Source organism: Lithobates pipiens, unplaced genomic scaffold (genome assembly GCF_037356315.1).
Source record: "Lithobates pipiens isolate NorthernLeopardFrog02 unplaced genomic scaffold, aLitPip1_a1.2 Scaffold_3, whole genome shotgun sequence".
Taxonomy (NCBI): Eukaryota; Metazoa; Chordata; class Amphibia; order Anura; family Ranidae; genus Lithobates; species Lithobates pipiens.
The window spans coordinates 197,644,476-197,667,571 of record NW_027507790.1 but is presented as its reverse complement, the minus strand read 5'-3'; the positions used below and the strand labels follow the sequence as shown (position 1 = coordinate 197,667,571).

General features: G+C 44.5%; 1 pseudogene; it reads left to right on the top strand.

The window, feature by feature from the left end:
- The first annotated feature begins 6,304 nt into the window (after window positions 1-6,304).
- On the top strand, window positions 6,305-6,437 carry LOC143941779 (U2 spliceosomal RNA; annotated as a pseudogene).
- The last annotated feature ends 16,659 nt before the right edge of the window (window positions 6,438-23,096 follow it).

The following is a 23,096-nucleotide window of genomic DNA, read 5'->3' as shown; positions in this document are numbered from 1 at the left end:
CATGTGCAGCACCATGGCAACTGCAAATCATAGGCTAAGAAGGCTGTAAAATACTGTCAGGAGGGTTTAGTTCCACCTGAGTACCACAGTACGCTGCATAAAAGGGCAGACATACTGCATTTTTATGTTCCACGTTTAAATGCAGCATTATGGCATGATTAGGACAGATAGAAAACATATTATTTCTATGTGCCCTTGTGTTGAGCCTGTGTTGATCAGCCGCTTCCACCATAACAACCAATGACACTATGTGGCCCACCAGGCACAATTACCTGCATCCTAGAAACCAATGATGATGTGAGGTCCAGCCACCTGCATTCTAGCAACCAATGACACTGTGTCATCTGGCCACCTGAATCCCAATGACCCATGACACTGTGCTGTCCAGCCACTTGTGTGCTAGCAACTTATGACACTAAGCAGTCCATCCACCTGCATCCTAGCAACCAATGGTACTGTGTTGTCTGGCCACCTTAATCCTAGAGACCAGTGACACTGTGCTGTGCAGCTACCTGCATCCTAGCAACCAATGACACTAAGCAATGCCGCCACTTGCATCCTAGCAACCAATGATGATGTGAGGTCCAGCCACCTACATCTTAGCAACCAAAGATGACGTGAGGTATAGCCACCTGTATTCTAGCAATCAATGACACTGTGTCATCTGGCCACCTGAATCCTAGCAATCAATGACTCTGTGCTTTCCAGACACCTGTGTCCTAGCAACCAATGACACTAAGCAATGCTGCCACCTGGATCCTAGCAACCAATGATGATGTGAGGTCCAGCCACCTGCATTCTAGCAACCAATGACACTGTGTCATCTGGCCACCTGAATCACAATGACCCATGACACTGCTGTCCAGCCACTTGTGTGCTATCAAACTATGACACTAAGCAGTCCTGCCACCTGCATCCTAGCAACCAATGATGATGTGAGGTCTAGCCACCTGCATTCGAGCAACCAATGACACTGTGCTGTCCAGCCACCTCAATCCTAGCCACCAATGACACTGTGCTGTCCAACTACCTGCATCCTAGCAACCAATGACACTAAGCAATCCTGCCACCTGCATCCTAGCAACCAATGATGACGTGAGGTCCAGCCACCTGCATTCTAGAAATCAATGGCATTGTGCCCTCTGACCACTTGAATCCTAGTATCAAATGAGACAGTGCTGTCCAGCTACCTGTGTCCTAGCAACTAATGACACTGAACATTCCTGACACCTGCTTCCAACCAACTGATGATGATGTGAGGTCTAGACACCTGCACTCTAGTAACCAAAGACACTGTGCAGTCTCTCCACCTTTGTTCTAACCATAAATGACAATGTTCAGTGTGGCCAGCCATGTCCTAGCAATCAATGATATAATGTGGTCTGGCCACCCGTATACTTGCAAACAATGATACTGTGAGGTCCAGCCACCTGCATCCTAGCAGCCAATCACACTGTGCATTTTGGCCACCTGCATCCTAGCAACCAAAGACACTGTGTGATTTGGCCACCTGTGTCCTGGCAACCAATGACACTGTGCAGTGTAGTAACCTGCCTTCTATTAACCAATGATTCTGATCAGTCCTGCCATCTACATCCTAGCAAACAATGATGCTGTGAGGTCCAGCCACCAGCATTCTAGCAACCAATGGCACTGTGTGGTTTGGCCACCTGCATCCTAGCAACCAATGACACTGTGCAAACCGTCCACCTATGTCCTAGCAACCAGTGATGGTGTGTGGTCCAGCCACCTGCATCCTAACAACAAATAATACCATGCTGACCAGCTCCTATTCTATCAACCAGGAGTGTGTGTCAAAAATGGCCAACTCAGGAAGCAGACACCCCGCCATGGCCCTGTTGTTGTTGGTCCCTAATTTATTTAGTGGGTCTGTAAGGACACTGTGAAAAGTAGAAGCAAGTACTCTGGGGCACTTGTGTTTTACACCCATATAAGATGTGCATTGATCATGTATTTTCATGGTGTCATTTGTTGCTCTGTACATCTATAGCATATAGTATTATTATTATTATTATACAGGATTTATATAGCGCCAACAGTTTGCACAGTGCTTTACAATATGAGGGCAGACAGTACACTTACAATACAAATCAATACAGGAGGGATCAGAGGGTCCTGCTCGTTAGAGCTTACAATCTAGAAGGGAGGAGTAAATCTATACATTCCTGTGTCAGAAGTTTCTTTTTATGTTCAGACATGATGCATGTGGCTTGGCACTGCACAGGTAATGTATGACCTCTGTCAAAAGTCTAGGAACTGACACTTCCGGTGACAAAAATACATATCCCACAATCCCTGCATCTCTCAGTCTCATGTTAATTAAATCTTATGTAATGCCGGCTCCTGACGAGCATGCGCTATGTGTTTTTTTTTTCAATTTAATGTTCCTAAAACCACAGTTGGGATTTAGGGTTAATTGTGCAAAATTATGGTTTCGGTGCCAGTCTAGCTGGATTGCGCTGGGTTCTCCTTAGCCACAGGTGTCGCTGTCACCCTTAGCAAGTGTGAGAAAGCAGTTTAGCTAGGCGTATTGAGTGCCATTCTTTCTCGGAACTAGCCCAGTGGGAGTGTCATCCTGCTGTGCATTCTGGGAGAGGGTATTTAAGGTACTGACATCATATGCTTCTGGGTTCAGGTCCAGAAGATCTTTCTGTCTGCTTGGTCCTGGTCTTCCTGACCAGCCCCCATGGCCCTCATGGCCTGGGGTGTGGATCCATCTAAATCCGAGTGTCAGGGCTGGATAGCCCAAGGCAAAGTAACTGAGAGGATGATTCAAAGGTGGTCCAGTGCCGTCTCATTTGAGGAGATGCCCAGCAACTGGAGAAGCACCCAGGGGAGGACTTTTCGGGAGAAGGCCATGCATAAGGCTGGCTTCTTAGAAGGAGCCTGGAGGCTCAGTTGAATGACACTAAATGCATAGCTCCCAACTGTCCCTGATTTGGAGGGACTGTCCCTGATTTGGAGCAATGTCCCTCTGTTCCTCTTTCCCCCTCATATGTCCCTCATTTTGGTCTGATCTATATAGTTGTATATAAAATTCACTTTTTATCTTTCAAAAAGTGTTTCCCAGTGCTAAACCTTTCATCCAATTTCTAAATTGCTGCATTTGTAAATTTTAAAAGCCAATATAAAGGAATAGTAGTGGTAAAAAAAAAATGTCCTTGTGGATTTAAATTACCTTTTTTTTTGGTTAATTCTCCTTTAAGGGGGTGTGGCGGGGGCATGTCCTATGCCTACATACGTTTGTTAGTAGGTGTCCCTCATTCCCATCTCAAAATGTTGGGAGGTATGCTAAATGGATCTACACTCATACGGTATCGCCGGATCGGCTGCAAGATACTGGTACCGTATGATTGTTCTCTAAATTTACCTAAGTCTCTCAGTTACATCTAAGTCTGTGGCAGAGACTTTATTCAAGTGTTCTACATCCAAGTCTGTGGCAGAGACTTTATTCAAGTGTTCTACATCCAAGTCTGTGGCAGAGACTTTATTCAAGTGTTCTACATCCAAGACTGTGGTAGAGACTTTGCTTTACTTAAACACTCTATCGGCTGCTAGGCCTAGTGAGAGGAGGTCTATCCGGTGGCTCTGACAATCCAGTTGTGAGCGGTAGTTCTCTGGATTTCAATAGTGAGAGACTCTCTATTTTTGCAGTTCCAAAAAGTACCCGAACTCCCTTCCTAACCCTCTACCTTTCATTTAGAAGCTGTGTTACTTGTCTTTTGAAATAAATATCCCAAAAAGAGGATCCAGTGTCAGTTTCTGCAATTCTTTGGGCCTTGTACCTCAGGAAACCCCTAGACGCACACGAGGTCAAGAAGGTAACGGTGAGCCCAATAAAACCAGCAGCTTTTTCGGGGGTCAGTGCTACACTTACATAGTCCAAACATGCAGAGCAGTCAACAGAGATCACCATGGCGGAAGATGTGTTTTCATCACATTAGCACCCCCACATTTTTTATGAACAGAGGAAATTGTGAGGCATGAACTGGACACTGCATGACCCAGAACAAAAAGTGCCCTGTCCCTAGGGACAAGCTAGGTGAATTGATCATCATCAATCACCAGAAGCTGCAGCTGCCCTAATACAGTACAGATTCCTCCAGCTATGCTGTTCATGTGGATGGCGGAGTCAACTGATTTTTTATTTTTTTTTGCAGGCCAAAATTCAAGCCATCTTTGGCTACATAAAAGGCAGACCTTTACTTCCCTCCATAAATAAAAAATCTTTTTTTTTTCTCCAGTCCTGAAAATGCCAACTCTCTACCCCAGCGGCATGCATTGCACGTGGTAGCAAGGTGGTTGAGGTGTGGCATATCAGTGCCTGTTATACTGATGTAGTACCTTGGTGTTTAGGCAGGGTTGCTCACAAATTTAGTTTGCCATATACTATATGTTCTGGTTAATTTTAGAAGATCCACTGATCCCTCTCTAATTCTAGAGTTGCTGCACCTTTTCTCTTCTGTCACTGGGTGGCACTGTTGCTGGTGACATTAGATCAACAAAGGCATAGCAGGGTCAGATTATAAATGGATGGGGTGTCTCAGCCAATGGGCAGGGGTTTCTTTGGCCCCTTGGCCTGCTGGGAGAGCCTATTTATTTGGGTGGAGTCAGGTGATTGGTGTTCTGTGCCACCTGGACAGCTGTCTGAGTGGACGCATTGTCCCAGGTTTCTAGGCCAGAAGCCTGTGGCCTATCCAGGAGCAAGAGACGCAGTGTAGGGTTGGGACTGCAGCATTGGAATTCCACCAAGTTACAGAGGTTCAGCCGGACTGGGAACCAGTCCTGGTTGGAGGTAAAGGGGAAGCAGTTGCCACTAAGGGACCAGCCACCCTTTTGTCAGAGACTACTGTGAGTAAGCACGAAGAAGTACCAGAGCATTCTTCTCACCAGCCGGGGACAGTGAAGAAGTGGGAAAGCTTCAGCAAATGCCAAGCCAGGGACCCAGCGGGTTAACGGGGTGACGTTTGATGAGTATACAGCGGGATAGCTTTGGAAGAGCTCAGGGGATCCAGTGGGTGGCTGGAATCTGGAAGTCTAGTGAGACACTGGGAGCTCAGTGATTGAAGACCTACAGTGGGAAACTGACATAAGAGAAGAACCATACTCTGTTGCCAAGTTCTATATGCAAAGGTCTTTGGAAACTGTAAAAGCTTAGTTGCCATAGGAGACAGTGGTCCTGCCTATACACAAATTTCATCTTGCTGGAGGCTCTGAACTGTATAGCTGTCTGCCTATTGTGTCTCAGAGTCTGCTAATTGTCATTGTATCTAATTAAGGGTGTACAGGCCCTAATCCCCCCCCCCCCCCCCCCCACACACACACACACACAGTTCTTGTTAAGAGACAATAAATCCTTTATTTGCATTGAAAAAGTGATTGGCGCCCATCATTTCATCTTGCCTTACACCCACCATGCCTGGTAACCAATTCTACAAGGATGGATGTCAGCTCTCCCTGACTCTGGAGGTTACCATCAGGCCTCTAGAGGTCCGGGAGGTCACTACACTAAAATATTTATTTGGGTGGACTGGATTGAGCAGAATACTCTGATTCTTTATTTTGCCAAAGAGATCCAGGATCCTAATAATCATGTAGCACAGAAAACAAGCATACAACCATTATTTACTGTATAAAAGTCTCTTCTTCACTATATCATTTAGTCAGTAAAATAAACATAGCAATGTATACCGTGTATAAATATGACCGTTAGAAGGTAAACATTACAATGCGTTCATACATGTTGCTATGGATTGATATAGACTGACAGGTGTTCTCATATTGCTTTAGTGCTCACTAACCACTAGGCCCATGAGTTTTCAGGGATGAGGTTCCAGAACTCGGGTCTTCTGCATTCCAGAGCCTGCCACTCAACACACAGGTCCATAAGCACCAGTACCACTTGGTTCACTCTTCAGCCCCATCAAGCTGTAGTCTGCCATAGACTTTGACAGGTTGCCTGCAGGAGGCTGGATGCTGCACCTATCCATCCTTGGCATCCCCCAAAGTGCAGGGATGGAAACACTGCAGATACGCATCGCATACTAGCACATTATAAAATACTTACCTTAGCACAACGCCCTGCACCGCTGCACTGTGAGCTCTGACAGACGCTTCCATCTTCACCCAGTATTCCTTCCGGGTTCATGTCCTCTGGCCGCCTGGTTGGCCACATCACAATGACGTCACTCCCCCGCATGCGCACGGAAGTCATGGAGCACAGCACGCAGCTCTAAAGGGATGGCACGGGTATACCACATGTACCGGTGACATCACTGGCTGTATAGCTTCTCTGCCTTTTGGCTAAGATCAAGTGTAGTATCTATTCTTATCAGTTACCAGGAGGTGGCGCTTGCTTCCGTCCCTGTTCTACGGCGAGGTGGAGCAGGGGTGGCAGTTGCTATGCAAAACCTGCTGGTGTAAAGGTGACCTGGAGCGGTTCGTAGCCGAAAGGGAAGGCTTCTGATGGGGATGGAGAACCACTGGTCGGCGCCAGGGGAGGGGACCCTGGCCTTCTGGCTTGGATTGGGGCAGCTTTAGCTCTAGTCAGTTTTTCGGGAGGGAACGTTTCTTCCCCCTTTTCCAACAGGGGGGCGGCCTGTACTTCCCGAATGTAATTAGGTAGGAGTGATGGGAGAGTGAGGCCTGATGGCAAAGGGTCTCACTAAGCTCCTGGATCTCCATGCCTTTCTGGCTGGGGTGGGGGCTGCTGTGGTCTGGGCTGGGGGGGTCGGGGATGCTTCTTTTGAAAAGCCTATGGTGATGTGCCCCTGAAGTGGCAGTTCAGGGGTGCCTTACATTCACAGTGATTTATCACTTTGAAGTTTGGCACCACGGACACTTCACTATATACACACTTTTCACACCTGCCTCTAGGGCCCGGCCTTTTGGCTAGGACCAGAGGAATTTTTGATTCCTGGCCGGAGGGCCTGGTCATTGTATTGCACAATGGCCACCTTTTCACTCTCCTCTTCACTATCCCTTTCCTCACTTTTTATTTATTTTATATGTGTGGTTTGTCACGTTTTGTGTTGTCACCTGCATGTTTGATGAGTAGGGTGTCGGTCCTCGGACCTATCCTGAAAGTCTTGTGGGAGGGTGGACATAGGCCTTCTGGCTTGGTTGGCCCTCTCTTTGGGGGGTCTCCCTTCGGGGGAGCCCCTACCCTAGTACCTGGGTGGGTCTGTTTCGGCAGACCTTTCGGAGAAAGGCAATCGTCTGGCTTTGGCTGGATGGGCCATGAATTTGGTACCTCAGTCCCCGTTTGGAGTCTAACACCCCGGGGGATCAGGGTAAGGTCCTTCCTAGTGGAGGACAGCAGACACCAGTGGCACGGTTTTGTGTTTCACTCTTTATGTGTGTGCACTTTTTTTGGCACCGGGTGGAAGTTTTTGAGTGTGTTTTGCACGCCATAGGCTTAAAAAAAAAATCCCTGACTGTTCAAAGTGCAAATATCTCCTAAACCAGGGCTCAAAATTTAAAGTCCTGAGCTACTAGCCAGGCCTCAAGGGTTACTCGCCCCCAGTTGCCCCATCCAACCCCTGCCATGCCCCAGCCCTAATTCCGCCCCTAAACACGTCTTCAGAAATTATCTCCTGAAACGACACTTAAATGTTTTATGCAGTATTACGTTCTAAAAATAAATATTAACAACTTTATCAGTGCCCATCAATGCAGCGTCACCTGTGCCCACCAATGCAGCCTGCCCATGTCCACCAATGCAGCCTGCCCGTGTCCACCAATGCAGCCTACCCATGTCCTCCAATACAGCCTACCCATGTCCACTAATGCAGGCTACCCATGTCCACCAATGCAGCCTGCCTGCATCCACCATGCAGCCTACTTGCATCCACCATGCAGTTACACTGCGTCTACGATGCAGCCTCCCTTTGTCCACCATGCAGGGGAACAGAGGAGAGGAAGAGGATTGCCAGCCGGATGATCAGAGCGCTGTGGAACATCACTGGAACAGCTTTCATTTCAATAGCAGTGTGTTCCCGCCGCTCGGCGTCACATACGGCCCTGCCCCCTGGCCAGGGAACTTCATGTCACTCGTACCGGTATTGGGTGGGTGATCTGTCTAAAAAAGTCCCAAGACCATGGGGTGAGGCTTTGTGTGACAGCGAGTGCGGGGAACACAATGGCTAAAGATAAACTGATAGGTTATGACCCTCCCTCATTTTTACTAGGAGCCTGCAAAGCATTGCACCCGCGATGAGCAGATTGTTGGTGCAATGCTGGGCTCCTGCAAACTGTCAGTGTAAGCTGTCTGCTCATACATCTTACACCCTGAATTTGGATAGAACACTATGAAAAGGTGAAGTTCTCCTTTAAGAAGTTTGCAGAGGAAGGATCCTTCTTTGCAGGAGAGATGTAGATTGTCACTTCTGTATAACCAGTCCAAAGAGTCCCCCTTTAATACCAAGCTCCCCCACAGTTAGCAAGCACCCCCTAGACACAAATTTAACCGCCCGATCACCCCTGATATTAACCTCTTCTCAACCAGTGTCATTAGTACAGTGATAGTGCATATTTTTAGCACTGATCATTGTGTTGGTGTCACTGGTCCCTTAAAAATTTTCAAAGGTGTCACTTAGGCCGCGTACACACGGGCGGACTGTTCGCCCAACTTTGTCCGCTGAACAGTGTTTGGGCGGACAGTCCGCTCGTGTGTGGGCTTTCAGCGGACAGTTTGACGAACAAGGTTTTTCGGAATTTCCGTAAAACTGTCCGCTGAAACTTTGTTTGAGCGAACAGTCCGCCCGTGTGTAGGCTTGTTCGACAAACTAGACAGAAAGAACGGTAACACCCCCGAAATTGGGGTCAGAGGGCGCTGATCACCCCTGGTATGTTATAAACAAAAAAAGAAAATGGTGTCCCCGGAGTGGGGCTTTTTACCAGCAGAGTTTAACCTGTACAGTATAAATAACATTGACATGTAGAAAGTAGACTAATATTGTAAATGTTTATTAATAAAAAAGAGGATAAAATAAGTGACGCAGTGGTCAAAGACTGGGCTCCACTAGATAGGTAAAAGTGTATGGTATTACATGTAAAAACAGAAATACACATATACATATAATTGTGATGCTTGAAGCATAGTATCAATACAATAAGAGATATATGCGTATAGATAGTAAAAGCCCTTTACGCGTTTCGACCCTCCCAGGGGTCTTCTTCAGAAGGTTACTATCTATTATGAAAAAAAGAAAAAAGAAAAAAGAAAACAAGCATAAATATATATCACAATACATGATGCACTGTGTTGTACTAAAAATAATCTGCTGTAGGCAGAGTATATATCAAAACATTTGTAAGATTACACAGTTAGCAATCAAGTGATACATATTATAACAATAGATACCTATATTGATCACAAAGGAAATCCTCTTTTAAAAGACCGGACAGGATTCCGTGCATTCTCCCATAATCTTCATGGATGTGCCGACCTTATGTGGATGGAAAAAGATGGCTGGCTCTACCCAAAACGGGGGAAGAGCAAGGAAAATGGATCCAAAGGGTAAAAAGCTTGCAAGGGATCACATCCCTATTACCACCTCCAAAACACAATAATGGAGGAAGGTATGGGTATGGGTGAACGGGATTAGGAGAGAGGGCGACCTACAGAGAAGGAAAGGATATAAGACATATGTATATATATATGTATATATAGAGAGGGGCCCTATTTAGAAACTATCACCTCTGTATGGAGAGATAGAACATGCCCGCATGCAGTGTCAATAGTATACACACGTCGAGGATACACATATGTCAAGTGAATCCTGCCATTTCAGGGTGGGATATTTCACTCAGTTAGAGTGTGAGCAGATGCCCAAAAGAAAAATGCCCAAAAGAAAGACCAACGCCAGACCGAAACACCATATGCAAAAAAGATGGGAAAGGGGAGAGGACAAAGGACGAGAGAGGAAAAGAAAAAGAAAGGGAAAAAAGGGGTGAAGTGACTACAAACTGGTGCCAAACAAAACTGAACAAACAGTGAACATGACTAAAGAAAAAAGTGAATAGGAAAAGAAAGTGGAATGGTGTAACAGCTTCAGAATATCCCAGCGTGACCACAGTGGTGCTGGGATAAAACAATGTATATATACCTGTAGCCAATTTCCAATGGGTCCACATTGGACAACAGGGCCAAAAGGAAAACACTCAAATAATTAGTGGTAAAAGGGCTTGAAAGTGGTGACCTTTAGAATACAGCCCTTCACATTAGTATGTTTCCATGGGGCGAGAGAGGTCTTGAGTCTGCAAGTAGACAAGAGATAGTCTTATACTCCTGCCAACAGAACTGTATATAGTGCAATAGGAAAAGTGGAACAGCATAGGGTAAAAGAACCCAGGGACTTACCCAATTGCGTGAAAAACGATGTGCGTGTGCTCCTGTGGGTGAGGAAATGATGTGCAGTGTGAAAGGGTGGGGTATAAATAGCCCAAGTTGGGTTGATAGGTCAATCAAAGTCTCCACCCGTTAACCCATAACCACTATTGGTCGCCTGAGAGACGACCGGATGTGGTCCCCTCGGCATTCCGGAAATGACTCTCCTGATAGAGCAGGAGAGTGCACGGTAGCGTCGCACCAGCGTGACATGGGTGCGTCGCGTCGCACGCGTAGAACGCGCGTGCGCGGCGAGGCCACCGGTCCGATACCGTTCGGAATGCCGCCGACCAGAAATTGTCGTCCCGGGTAGACGGGCAGCGCTCACCCGTTCGTACCCCGGGACCTAATGGGGAGAGGCATGCGCGCGCCACTGCCACCCCCCTCTTCTGGTCGTGAAGCCATACCCCATTGGTCCATCCAATCGGCATAGATAAGGACGAGAGGTAACCTCACATGGCACCATCTAGTGGAAAAAATGGGAAAGTGCAACCGGACCCTCCGTCGTACAGCATAAGGGATAGTAAATCCAAAAAAGTATATTTTAATAACAACATGTCACAAATAGAGGATAACAATGAATAAACATAAATGAAGAACATTTCATAATGAGCATGTAATCTACAGGTAAACTGGGCACACAAAAGGAGAACTACTGGCTGCCCTAGGGTGTAAGAGATTGTTACGAGATTGGGCCAGTGCTCGATTGTACGCCTTACGCAGACATACCCGACTATAGCCACGGGCTAGAAGTCTTGTCTGTAATTGGGCAGCTTCGGCCCTAAAAAGGGCATCATCCGAACAGTTCCTGCGCAGCCGCAGGTACTGGCCATAGGGTATAAACTTCTTAAGATTTATTGGATGGAAGCTGTCTGCATAAAGTGTAGTGTTCCCGGCAGTATCCTTACGATACAAGGATTATTATCAATGTATCTCTCAAAGGATTTTATGTGCCAGAAAAGTGCCGACTTCTTCTCTAGCACTTTGGTGAATTTTGACAAAAGAGTGGAGATCTCCGTTTCCACTCGATCACCATTTTCAAATTCAATCTCATAACTGGACATTAAATGGTTCCAATCATCACCCTGGAAGCTATTCATATTATCAACAAACGAAAAAACAGGCAGCGATGAGGAATTATACCAAATACGAATATACCAAGTAGAGCTCAAGTCCCAGACCTCTTGCGTTACCGAATGGGGAAGGGTGTTTAACCACCCGGGTTTAAAGAACTAGACAGAAAGAACGGTAACACCCCCGAAATTGGGGTCAGAGGGCGCTGATCACCCCTGGTATGTTATAAACAAAAAAAGAAAATGGTGTCCCCGGAGTGGGGCTTTTTACCAGCAGAGTTTAACCTGTACAGTATAAATAACATTGACATGTAGAAAGTAGACTAATATTGTAAATGTTTATTAATAAAAAAGAGGATAAAATAAGTGACGCAGTGGTCAAAGACTGGGCTCCACTAGATAGGTAAAAGTGTATGGTATTACATGTAAAAACAGAAATACACATATACATATAATTGTGATGCTTGAAGCATAGTATCAATACAATAAGAGATATATGCGTATAGATAGTAAAAGCCCTTTACGCGTTTCGACCCTCCCAGGGGTCTTCTTCAGAAGGTTACTATCTATTATGAAAAAAAGAAAAAAGAAAAAAGAAAACAAGCATAAATATATATCACAATACATGATGCACTGTGTTGTACTAAAAATAATCTGCTGTAGGCAGAGTATATATCAAAACATTTGTAAGATTACACAGTTAGCAATCAAGTGATACATATTATAACAATAGATACCTATATTGATCACAAAGGAAATCCTCTTTTAAAAGACCGGACAGGATTCCGTGCATTCTCCCATAATCTTCATGGATGTGCCGACCTTATGTGGATGGAAAAAGATGGCTGGCTCTACCCAAAACGGGGGAAGAGCAAGGAAAATGGATCCAAAGGGTAAAAAGCTTGCAAGGGATCACATCCCTATTACCACCTCCAAAACACAATAATGGAGGAAGGTATGGGTATGGGTGAACGGGATTAGGAGAGAGGGCGACCTACAGAGAAGGAAAGGATATAAGACATATGTATATATATATGTATATATAGAGAGGGGCCCTATTTAGAAACTATCACCTCTGTATGGAGAGATAGAACATGCCCGCATGCAGTGTCAATAGTATACACACGTCGAGGATACACATATGTCAAGTGAATCCTGCCATTTCAGGGTGGGATATTTCACTCAGTTAGAGTGTGAGCAGATGCCCAAAAGAAAAATGCCCAAAAGAAAGACCAACGCCAGACCGAAACACCATATGCAAAAAAGATGGGAAAGGGGAGAGGACAAAGGACGAGAGAGGAAAAGAAAAAGAAAAAGAAAGGGAAAAAAGGGGTGAAGTGACTACAAACTGGTGCCAAACAAAACTGAACAAACAGTGAACATGACTAAAGAAAAAAGTGAATAGGAAAAGAAAGTGGAATGGTGTAACAGCTTCAGAATATCCCAGCGTGACCACAGTGGTGCTGGGATAAAACAATGTATATATACCTGTAGCCAATTTCCAATGGGTCCACATTGGACAACAGGGCCAAAAGGAAAACACTCAAATAATTAGTGGTAAAAGGGCTTGAAAGTGGTGACCTTTAGAATACAGCCCTTCACATTAGTATGTTTCCATGGGGCGAGAGAGGTCTTGAGTCTGCAAGTAGACAAGAGATAGTCTTATACTCCTGCCAACAGAACTGTATATAGTGCAATAGGAAAAGTGGAACAGCATAGGGTAAAAGAACCCAGGGACTTACCCAATTGCGTGAAAAACGATGTGCGTGTGCTCCTGTGGGTGAGGAAATGATGTGCAGTGTGAAAGGGTGGGGTATAAATAGCCCAAGTTGGGTTGATAGGTCAATCAAAGTCTCCACCCGTTAACCCATAACCACTATTGGTCGCCTGAGAGACGACCGGATGTGGTCCCCTCAGCATTCCGGAAATGACTCTCCTGATAGAGCAGGAGAGTGCACGGTAGCGTCGCACCAGCGTGACATGGGTGCGTCGCGTCGCACGCGTAGAACGCGCGTGCGCGGCGAGGCCACCGGTCCGATACCGTTCGGAATGCCGCCGACCAGAAATTGTCGTCCCGGGTAGACGGGCAGCGCTCACCCGTTCGTACCCCGGGACCTAATGGGGAGAGGCATGCGCGCGCCACTGCCACCCCCCTCTTCTGGTCGTGAAGCCATACCCCATTGGTCCATCCAATCGGCATAGATAAGGACGAGAGGCCCCTCTCTATATATACACATATATATACATATGTCTTATATCCTTTCCTTCTCTGTAGGTCGCCCTCTCTCCTAATCCCGTTCACCCATACCCATACCTTCCTCCATTATTGTGTTTTGGAGGTGGTAATAGGGATGTGATCCCTTGCAAGCTTTTTACCCTTTGGATCCATTTTCCTTGCTCTTCCCCCGTTTTGGGTAGAGCCAGCCATCTTTTTCCATCCACATAAGGTCGGCACATCCATGAAGATTATGGGAGAATGCACGGAATCCTGTCCGGTCTTTTAAAAGAGGATTTCCTTTGTGATCAATATAGGTATCTATTGTTATAATATGTATCACTTGATTGCTAACTGTGTAATCTTACAAATGTTTTGATATATACTCTGCCTACAGCAGATTATTTTTAGTACAACACAGTGCATCATGTATTGTGATATATATTTATGCTTGTTTTCTTTTTTCTTTTTTCTTTTTTCTTTTTTTCATAATAGATAGTAACCTTCTGAAGAAGACCCCTGGGAGGGTCGAAACGCGTAAAGGGCTTTTACTATCTATACGCATATATCTCTTATTGTATTGATACTATGCTTCAAGCATCACAATTATATGTATATGTGTATTTCTGTTTTTACATGTAATACCATACACTTTTACCTATCTAGTGGAGCCCAGTCTTTGACCACTGCGTCACTTATTTTATCCTCTTTTTTATTAATAAACATTTACAATATTAGTCTACTTTCTACATGTCAATGTTATTTATACTGTACAGGTTAAACTCTGCTGGTAAAAAGCCCCACTCCGGGGACACCATTTTCTTTTTTTGTTTATAACATACCAGGGGTGATCAGCGCCCTCTGACCCCAATTTCGGGGGTGTTACCGTTCTTTCTGTCTAGTTCTTTAAACCCGGGTGGTTAAACACCCTTCCCCATTCGGTAACGCAAGAGGTCTGGGACTTGAGCTCTACTTGGTATATTCGTATTTGGTATAATTCCTCATCGCTGCCTGTTTTTTCGTTTGTTGATAATATGAATAGCTTCCAGGGTGATGATTGGAACCATTTAATGTCCAGTTATGAGATTGAATTTGAAAATGGTGATCGAGTGGAAACGGAGATCTCCACTCTTTTGTCAAAATTCACCAAAGTGCTAGAGAAGAAGTCGGCACTTTTCTGGCACATAAAATCCTTTGAGAGATACATTGATAATAATCCTTGTATCGTAAGGATACTGCCGGGAACACTACACTTTATGCAGACAGCTTCCATCCAATAAATCTTAAGAAGTTTATACCCTATGGCCAGTACCTGCGGCTGCGCAGGAACTGTTCGGATGATGCCCTTTTTAGGGCCGAAGCTGCCCAATTACAGACAAGACTTCTAGCCCGTGGCTATAGTCGGGTATGTCTGCGTAAGGCGTACAATCGAGCACTGGCCCAATCTCGTAACAATCTCTTACACCCTAGGGCAGCCAGTAGTTCTCCTTTTGTGTGCCCAGTTTACCTGTAGATTACATGCTCATTATGAAATGTTCTTCATTTATGTTTATTCATTGTTATCCTCTATTTGTGACATGTTGTTATTAAAATATACTTTTTTGGATTTACTATCCCTTATGCTGTACGACGGAGGGTCCGGTTGCACTTTCCCATTTTTTCCACTAGATGGTGCCATGTGAGGTTACCTCTCGTCCTTATCTATGCCGATTGGATGGACCAATGGGGTATGGCTTCACGACCAGAAGAGGGGGGTGGCAGTGGCGCGCGCATGCCTCTCCCCATTAGGTCCCGGGGTACGAACGGGTGAGCGCTGCCCGTCTACCCGGGACGACAATTTCTGGTCGGCGGCATTCCGAACGGTATCGGACCGGTGGCCTCGCCGCGCACGCGCGTTCTACGCGTGCGACGCGACGCACCCATGTCACGCTGGTGCGACGCTACCGTGCACTCTCCTGCTCTATCAGGAGAGTCATTTCCGGAATGCCGAGGGGACCACATCCGGTCGTCTCTCAGGCGACCAATAGTGGTTATGGGTTAACGGGTGGAGACTTTGATTGACCTATCAACCCAACTTGGGCTATTTATACCCCACCCTTTCACACTGCACATCATTTCCTCACCCACAGGAGCACACGCACATCGTTTTTCACGCAATTGGGTAAGTCCCTGGGTTCTTTTACCCTATGCTGTTCCACTTTTCCTATTGCACTATATACAGTTCTGTTGGCAGGAGTATAAGACTATCTCTTGTCTACTTGCAGACTCAAGACCTCTCTCGCCCCATGGAAACATACTAATGTGAAGGGCTGTATTCTAAAGGTCACCACTTTCAAGCCCTTTTACCACTAATTATTTGAGTGTTTTCCTTTTGGCCCTGTTGTCCAATGTGGACCCATTGGAAATTGGCTACAGGTATATATACATTGTTTTATCCCAGCACCACTGTGGTCACGCTGGGATATTCTGAAGCTGTTACACCATTCCACTTTCTTTTCCTATTCACTTTTTTCTTTAGTCATGTTCACTGTTTGTTCAGTTTTGTTTGGCACCAGTTTGTAGTCACTTCACCCCTTTTTTCCCTTTCTTTTTCTTTTTCTTTTCCTCTCTCGTCCTTTGTCCTCTCCCCTTTCCCATCTTTTTTGCATATGGTGTTTCGGTCTGGCGTTGGTCTTTCTTTTGGGCATTTTTCTTTTGGGCATCTGCTCACACTCTAACTGAGTGAAATATCCCACCCTGAAATGGCAGGATTCACTTGACATATGTGTATCCTCGACGTGTGTATACTATTGACACTGCATGCGGGCATGTTCTATCTCTCCATACAGAGGTGATAGTTTCTAAATAGGGCCCCTCTCTATATATACATATATATATACATATGTCTTATATCCTTTCCTTCTCTGTAGGTCGCCCTCTCTCCTAATCCCGTTCACCCATACCCATACCTTCCTCCATTATTGTGTTTTGGAGGTGGTAATAGGGATGTGATCCCTTGCAAGCTTTTACCCTTTGGATCCATTTTCCTTGCTCTTCCCCCGTTTTGGGTAGAGCCAGCCATCTTTTTCCATCCACATAAGGTCGGCACATCCATGAAGATTATGGGAGAATGCACGGAATCCTGTCCGGTCTTTTAAAAGAGGATTTCCTTTGTGATCAATATAGGTATCTATTGTTATAATATGTATCACTTGATTGCTAACTGTGTAATCTTACAAATGTTTTGATATATACTCTGCCTACAGCAGATTATTTTTAGTACAACACAGTGCATCATGTATTGTGATATATATTTATGCTTGTTTTCTTTTTTCTTTTTTCTTTTTTCTTTTTTTCATAATAGATAGTAACCTTCTGAAGAAGACCCCTGGGAGGGTCGAAACGCGTAAAGGGCTTTTACTATCTATACGCATATATCTCTTATTGTATTGATACTATGCTTCAAGCATCACAATTATATGTATATGTGTATTTCTGTTTTTACATGTAATACCATACACTTTTACCTATCTAGTGGAGCCCAGTCTTTGACCACTGCGTCACTTATTTTATCCTCTTTTTTATTAATAAACATTTACAATATTAGTCTACTTTCTACATGTCAATGTTATTTATACTGTACAGGTTAAACTCTGCTGGTAAAAAGCCCCACTCCGGGGACACCATTTTCTTTTTTTGTTCGACAAACTAAGTTCCGCGCATGCTCAGAAAGGCTTAACACGCCGAAAGTTATAATGCAGTGTATAGGACGTCGTATTTTTCGTCCCGTCGTACGTGCCGTTCACGTCATCGCGCACGGTTTCAGCAAACTGTTCGTTCGTCGTGTGTGGCCATGTCCGTCCATGCTAATTTTGAGCGGACTGTTTGCCGAAACTGTTTGACGGACAAAGTTGGGCAAACAGTCCCCGCGTGTGTACGCGGCCTTAGTGTTCGCTTTGTCAGCCGCAATGTCTATCCCATAGTTTGTAGACGAGATAGCTTTTGCCCAAACCAATCAAAATATAATTATTGGGAATGTTTTTAACTGCTTCAGCCCCGGAATATTTTACCCCCTTCCTGACCAGAGCATCTTTTGCAATTCGGCACTGCGTAGATTTAACTGACAATTGTGCGGTTATGTGAAGTTGCATGCAAAAACAAACTTGACGTCCTTTTTTCTCACAAATAGAGCTTTCTTTTGGTGGTATTTGATCACCTCTGCGGTTTTTATTTTTTGCACTATAAACAAAAATAGAGCAACAATTTTGAAAAAAAAAAAAAAGGCAATATTTTTTACTTTTTGCTATAATAAATATCCCCAACAATATATATGTAAAAAAAAATGTTCCTCATTTTAGACCGATATGTATTCTTCTACATATTTTTGTTAAAAAAAATAAAAAAAAATCGCAATAAGCGTATATTGAATGCTTTGCGCAAAAGTTATAGTGTCTACAAAATAGGAGATAGTTTTATGGCATTTTTGTTATTAAATTTTTTTATTAGTAATGGCAGAAATCTGTGATTTTTATCATGATTGCGACATTATGGCGGACACATCGGACACTTTTGACACTATTTTGGGACCATTGTCATTTATGCTATAAAAATGCACTGATTACTGTATAAATGACAGTGGCAGGGAAGGGATTAAACACTAGGGTGCGATGAAGGGGTTAAGTGTGTACTAGGGAGGGATTCTAACTGTGGGGGGGGGTGGGTTTCAACTCACATGACAGCGATCACTGCTTTCGATGACAGGGAGCAGTGATCTCTGTCATGTCACAAGGCAGAATGGGGAAATGCCCTGTTCTGTGGCTCCGTGACACAATCGCCTCAATGTCCGCCAGTCCCGCGGGCATGGTCACGATGTAGACAGCGGTGCATGTGATCCTGCTAGCCCTGCCAATTAAAGGGGACAAACAGGTACGTCCATTTGCCCACCACTGCCATTGTGCAGCAGTCGGCAAGTGGTTAACAAAAATATGTAGCTAAATACATTGATGAAGAAATTAATTTTTTTTTACTTTTTTGGGATGTTTTATAGCAGAAAGTAAGAAATATTGTTTTTTTTTTTTCAAAAATTATCAACTATTTTTGTTTAAAGCGCAAAAAGTAAAAACCACAGAGGTGATCAAATCCCACCAAAATAAAGTTTCATTTGTGGGGAAAAAAAGACATCAATTTTATTTGTGTACAGCATCGCACGACCACGCAATTGTTAGTTAAAGTAACGCAGTGCCATATCGCAAAAAATGGCCTGGTCATGAAGGAGGGTAAAACCTTCCAGAGCTGAAGAGGTTAAACCCTAATGGTGGTGATAATCACTTTGATAAATGATTAATTTATTTTATGATTGATCTCCTTCAATAGGAATAATTGATCGATAGATGACAACCCATGTAATCAATATGTCACATTTGGGGAAGTGGATTTCAAAAGAAAGGATACAATCATAATGGATAATAAATGTATTTCTGTTTCCATGGTGTAATCTCAGAATCTGATTGGTGACAATAGTAGAGTGGGAGCAGTTTAGATCTTTATCACTGTCTGAGGTCCCCATAGTGGATATTTAGCCCTCACTTCCTCCGGGGTCAGAAAGGCAGGAAGTGAGCAGAATCTCTCCCATAGCAATAAATAAGAGGAGATGGAGCATCTACTGTACACACAGTGGCCATATTGGTTTGCAAAGTCTCCTTATAGGGATGAATATTTTCGGGGGACCACTAGGATTCCCCCATATGTTACAAGGGAATCCATACTGAGAGAAATATGTAGGCTGCCATTGCTGATCGCCTTCTGAAAATGCTATACCCCTGGCTGGCTCTGGCTTCCATGCTTTCTGCATCACTGAATGTTCATTTAGACCTTCTTCCCAATCAGTGATGGAGAATGGACATAAAGCAATGGATCAGACTGACAGCCAGGCAACGAGTAGATTCAGTCTCTGTATTCTCCCATAATAAATTATCCAGGGGCTTTACAAGACCCCCACCCTCATAGCAAACAGAGAACATAGGGCCCTACACATGAGATATCAGCTAGAAAGGTAAACAATACTGTTGTCATAGCAACCAGTTTGTTTACTTGTTTATAAACCTGTTGTAAAAAAGACGGCATAAATATATGAATAAAAAAGCAAAATAAAGTCAGCGCTGATCCTCTTGACTACTAACTTCTGATCTATATTACTAACAATATCTAGTTGTGACATTTCCATATCATTCACCACCATACAATAAATCCTAAATATTCACATTTGTGAAAAAGACATACGAAGAAAAAACATGAGATACAACAACGTGCATTACATCATGAAATCAATATCCAGATTTGTGAAAAACTAAAAAAAAAAAAATTAAAAAAAAAACCCAAAACACAGTCCTTGAAAATGTTCCTCCACAAAATGTTGTGTTAAGCCGCGTACACACGGGCGGACTGTCTGGCCAACTTAGTCCGCCGAAACACATTTCAGCGGACAGTCCGCTCGTGTGTGGGCTTCAGCGGACTTTTTCAGCGTGCAGTCTGGCGGACGTATTTCGGAATTTCCGTAATACTGTCTGTCGGACTCGCATTTCGGCGGACAATCCGCCCGTGTGTATGCCAGTCCGCTGTACTTTTGAAATGAGCGGACTTTTCCCGCCCGGAGAAAAGTCCGCTCATTTCGAGCGGGTATCCAGGTGGGCGGGGCCCGCGAAGGAGACGTCGCTGGCCCCGCCGCCTGGTATGGACTTAAAGGGGAACCCCAACGCCGAAAAAAATCGGCGTGGGGGTCCCCCCCAAGTCCACAACAGACCCTTGTCTGAGCACGCTACCCGGCCGGCCAGGAAAGGGGGGCGAGCGAGTGCCCCCCCTCCTAAACCGTACCAGGCCGCGTGCCCTCAACATGGGGGGTGCCTTGGGGAAGGGGGGGCCGCGCGGCCCCCCCACCCCAAAGCACCTTGTCCCCATGTTGATGAGGACAAGGGCCTCTTCCCGACAACCCTGGCCGTTGGTTGTCGGGGTCTGCGGGCGGGGGGCTTATCGGAATCCGGGAGCCCCCTTTAATAAGGGGGCCCCCGGATACCGGCCCCCCACCCTATGTGAATGAGTATGGGGTACAATGTACCCCTACCCATTCACCTGTAAAATAAAAGTACCAAAAAAAACACAACACACGAGATAAAATACTTTATTGCACAGCTCCGGGGGTCTTCCGTCTTCGGGGGTCTTCTCGCCGGACTCCTCCGCTATCTTCTTGTAGCTCTTTTGCTAGCGGAGGAGTCCGGCTTTCTTCCTCGCCGCCGGCCTCTTCTCCCGACTTCGGGGGTCTTGTCCCCCTCTTCGGTTCTTCTGCCGGGCCACCGCGCCTTCTTATAGCTCTTTTACAGGCGGTGGCCCAGTCTTCTGTCGTCGCCGCCGCCTTCCGTTCTTCTTCTTCTTCTTCTTCTCCAGGAGATGTTGCCTCGACGATCTCTCCGGCCGGAATGCCAGGGACGCACTGCGCGGCCACTTATATAGGGACAAGGGGCGGTGTCACATGGCTTTATGTCACATGGGTTGGTGTCACATGGTGACCCCGCCCCCTTACGATGTCATAGTCCCCATGTGACATCAACCCATGTGACTCACCCCGCCCCCAATAGCCCCATGTATAATGTGCTGCACTCTCTGTTATACTGAGTCCCCACCATCCCCCGCATACCAGATAAAAGATAAAATAGAAATAAAGACAAACATTTTTTTAAATTTACAATAGAGTAAGGGGGAAACCCCTGTCAGGTTTTCTTTGCAATCTGTGTCCCCATTGGGGGGATTTCCTTTCACTTCCTTTCCCATCGCCAAAAAAGAAGTGAGAGAAATCCTTCCAAAGTGACATCATCCCTGGGTGTCACCAGAACTAGTGTCCCCATTGAAAGATTTCCCCTCTAATTATAACCCAAAATCTGGAATTTTCTTTCACTTTCATTGGTAATGGTAAATAGAGAGAATGAATCTCCCTAAAGGGGGAGCAAACACCAATAAAAAACTGACAGTTGTTCTAATCCCTCTCCAATGCATCCACTAACACTAACAATAAACAGGCTTTTCTTTAGTTATACTTTAACATATGGGCAAGAAATGTGAAAAACACATTGGTTTTGGCAGTGAAAGGGGTTAAAAATTGGGAGAGGAGGGTAAAAAAAAAAAAAGACGTTGGTTTGGTGCCAAAAGGGTTAAAAAAAAAATCAAACTTAAAAAAATCTTTGTTTTGCAAAAAAAAAAGGTTCATAGAAACGGTTAAAAAAAATATGGTTTGGTAGTGAAAGGGCTAAAAATAAAAGGGGGAGGGGAATTGCTTTCATATAGGGTTCAGAAATTAAAGGAAAAACATTTGACTTGGCAGTTAAAGGGTTAAAAATGGGGGAAAATATGATTTGGCAGTGAAAAGGTTAAAAATTAAAAATAATAAAAATAATTGGCAGCCACCAGGCCAGACGGGACTGGTGGTGCCAGCCACAGAGCCAGCCATGGAGCAGGAGGTGACCGCTATGTCTTTGTTCTGACAGATACGGTGAGTTTTGAGGATATGCTTGGTAGGTTTGATCTTCAGGCCCTTATGTGTATGTTGGTCTTGCTGATGGGTGCATGATCTCTATTTGTTATCAGATGGGACACTGTGGGTGGCCTGGGAGATGCTATTGATTTAATGTATCCGCATTCATCATGGCTTCATGACATTGTTCCTTCATCACTTTGGAAGAAATAGTTCTGGATTGGTCTGTTACCCTCTATTTGGTGGAAGGAGCATTTGAAAGACATTTAAGGTAAACCTAACCTGTATATCTAATTGATTAAGGCTTTTATGTATCCTTGATATATTTCTTTGCTCAGTGCATATATATTTTACACACACACACACACACACACACACACACACATATATATAGAGAGATATCTATCTATCTATATCTATATCTATATATCTCTATATATCTATATATCTATAAATATACATATATATATATATATATATATATATATATATATATATATATATATATATATATATATATATATATATATATATATATATATATATCCCCTATTTGTTCTGACATTTATAGTATTTCCACCAGCCCCATTGTGCTCCTCCAGCCATCAATTGCCACTGCTGGTGTTGGCACCCCTTCTTACATCAGTTTTGGACCTTTGAGTAGTGTGTGCATTAGCTTGTTTACACTCTATATATTTGGCCTTGCTGCTAAAAAATTGCAATCATATGCACCTGTCAAACAGGTGCAGAAAATGTGGTCTTTGGGTGTTAATTGTGCCCTTGAAACCTATACCAGAAACATTCTTCCAGGTAAAATGATTGAACATCCTCAAAGCTAGGCAGCCTCGAAGTCCTGCAGAGGTTCCACACCCCAAAAAGACTTAATCAGTGACATCGGCA